The sequence below is a fragment of the Lactuca saligna genome, chromosome 1, assembly GCF_052625555.1.
Source record: "Lactuca saligna cultivar CGN05327 chromosome 1, ASM5262555v1, whole genome shotgun sequence".
Taxonomy (NCBI): Eukaryota; Viridiplantae; Streptophyta; class Magnoliopsida; order Asterales; family Asteraceae; genus Lactuca; species Lactuca saligna.
This window is the reverse complement of record NC_136417.1, coordinates 100,770,470-100,773,793: the sequence shown is the minus strand read 5'-3', so window position 1 is coordinate 100,773,793 and position 3,324 is coordinate 100,770,470.

Sequence of the window (3,324 nt, the reverse complement as noted above, 5' to 3'; positions counted from 1 at the left end):
AGTGGTTGATCCTGCGTTCGTCATGGTGTTGGATGGTCTTGGATGATCTTATTGCATATTTTGATGGCTGCTGTGATGTTTTCCTGCATCATGTCGAACATGTTAAGCATGAGCACGGTGTCCTTGTCGATGTCGGTAATAACCTGGTTGGTGATTGTCAACTCTTTGTACAGTAGCTCCTCTGGGGCGTCTTGTAGGAGCGTTTGCATTTGGGTGTTAGTTCCTGTGAATGCTTCTTGAACATGGCCTAAGTAGGTCTTCGTTGTGTGGAGGTGTTCGGTAACCTTCAACATGATAGTATTCATGGTTTTTTTGTGATGTTTAGTGGTAGGGTCGTTTATTTGGGGACGTTCTTTTATAGGGGTTGAATGTAGTGGTTGTCTAGCAATAAGTGTGGGTTATTTAAAGTTCTCCTGGGAAGTGATGCATATAGGGTGGTCGGTAAGAGGTGTTGATTGTTTTTTTGCCTTTTTTGGCTGATGTAAATCTTGGTGTTGGGTTCAGTATTTAAGTTTGCATCTAATGTGGGTGGTTAGATGTCAATCCATATGGAAAGTCCCTGTTTGATACTGATGGCAGTAGTAGTGGGCAGTTGTAAATAAACAATATATTCTTTTTGACATTTTCATGTTAATTTGCTGTGTTCGTATTTAAAATTAATTGTGCCGGTTTTTGTTGGGTAGTTTTCTTTTTTTTAAAGAACGTATTGGGCATAGTCATTTAAATATAAATTTATCATTATGTAATGGAATTTCATTTACTTTGTTTATATCTAATGTTGTGGTTTTTTATTTAGATTATTAGAATCACAATTTTTTGTTGAAGAACGTAACTTCAGCTTGTAGATATTAGTTACGTAGGCATATGTTATATATGATGGATGACATTTTTTTAATGTTGTCTTTTTAGTAATGTGAATTGTAGGATGTAGAGGAATAGACAATATACAAAAAAAGGTGCATAACAACTTAGTCTGAGTTTTCGTACATAGGGGTGATATTGGTATTCTTACATTACAAAAGATTGTGATATTAGCTTAGACAATATAAAGTTTGTTATTTAATTTAGCGTCATATCTTTTATTTCTTCATCTGCTTTCGACTGTTTGTTAGGGTAGCACCTGCCACATTTTGAGTTACTATTAATAGTCTGCATTTGGAAAATTTTGTTTCATATTTTAATTCCATGTATAACACCATTTATATACCTGTAAGGTCATAGGATAGAGGACGTGCAACGTTTTGATTGGCTGTAGATGATTCCAGTGATGTGTCGTTTTGTCGTGCCCTTGTCATTCTGGTTGGAGCTGGTGTTGTTGGAATTGATGTGTCGGACATTGTTGTTAGTGTGTCGTGGTCAATTATTATGAACCGTATGTTTTCTGGAGTTGAGGCTCTAAGGATTTGGATGGACATTGTTTTTGTATTTCCTCTCTCGTTGGTTATGTTTACGGGCAGGACGTTTCCATTCGTCAGTGGGTTGTCGGATATGAATTTGTCGAGAGGTGACCTGAGAAGTTTGCGACATGATGTTTCCGATATGGCTGCTTGTATGGTGTCCGTTGCATCAGTGATGATAACAGAGAATTTGTATCTGTGGACAGCGGATATTTGTCAGCATTGCGGACGTATAATCAGTATATGTGTTAAATTTTTGTTAAAGACGATTACATGTAGTTTGGTTTGTCAATATGTCCATGTGCACTACAGAACCATTTTTCGCCCCTTCTGAAGATGGGATCTTTGCAGATTGGGCATGTTGTCTGGTACCAACTATTTTGAAAGACAATGTCTTTGATTGATGCACGCACCAGGAACGTCTTATCCAGTCGTAGTAAAGTTATTTCATATCAATGTATGAAATTATTGTTGTTTATGAAAAGAGTTAGCAATGAAGAAATGTTACCAGCAGCTTAGATATGGTTTTCTTTCTCATGTCATGTAGGGTAGATGGTGTTCCTGCTAGTGGTGGCATTGGTCTTGAGGGACCTGTATATCTGACAACATGTTATTATTAGTATACAGTCTTTACTTTATTGGACATGATGTCTAATGTTTGTATATGTGGCTTATAGGTTTATAAGTGATGTTGTTTCTGGTATGTCTGGGTTGACATAGAAATGTGTAGCATGTGATGAACCATGATGTAGAGCCCCTATATATAAATAATTCACATGTTAGAAATGTTTGTGGCCAATACATGACAGTTGTGAGTAGTGTGTGTATGATGTTGTGTATGAAAATCATACCATTGGATATGGAAGGTTTTAAGTTCGTCACAACGACAACTGTTGTTGCTGGCAGTGGCTGCAAGGAGTTGCGGTCGAATTTTTGTGAATTGGTTATGCACTCTTTCCATAAATTGATCGCGAGTTCGCTACCACTAATCGTATTGATAATGTGTTTTATATTAGGTTGGTGGAAGCGAAGTCCGAAATAAGTTTTGTTACATGCAATACGTATCTTTCACCGGTTAAAATCAGCAACACGTATGACTCACCACCCACTTTGATGCAGTCTCTAATCTTTGAGAGGACACCAATGTAGTCTAAGGAAAAGTAAATTTAATTGTGTTAGAGGTGTTCATTGGATCAGGTGGGAAAGGATGTATGTACCTGGGTAATAAGATGGTGTGTCCCCAAGTTCTATGAGTTGCGGCTTTGAGACAAAATGAAACCAGTTTTTCGATATTGTCAGTGTGTCCGGAATCTATTCTATCATAGACATAAGGCCGACATCAATATAGAAGTCATTTTGTAGGAATTTTTGATACTTGTCTAACATGGGGCAGCTATAATCCGATATGGTGTAGCACTGCAAAAGGTTGAGAACAGATTCAATGTAGCTCTGGTTAGTTCGTTGACCAAGAATCTGTATGGCATCCCCATGTTAATGAAAGAAAATCATATAATGTAAGGCTTCGTATTTGTTATTTTAACGGTATGTTTAATGTAGAAATTAATACATAGTTGTTACAAAATTGTATTTGAAGATGACTTACAAATCTGTCGATAGCTAAATTCCAGGTTTCATAGCGCCTTACGTCGTACTTCCATTTACGTAGTATTCTAACCTGTAAAGGGCCTCCAATACCATCAGTCTTTAGCTCAGAAATGCTGCTCATTGGTCGGGTGTATTTTCTATGTCGAATAAGCATATGAGAATGAGTGCCATATTCAGATATAAATGTAGGATAAGTAGTAAACAGATTGTACAGGTATGTAAAAATAAATATAATCAAAGACATATATAATAAAATTATAAATATTGTTTCGATAATGTTTTATGAATGGTATAAGAATGTTCGAAAGTTGTCAGTCGGGTG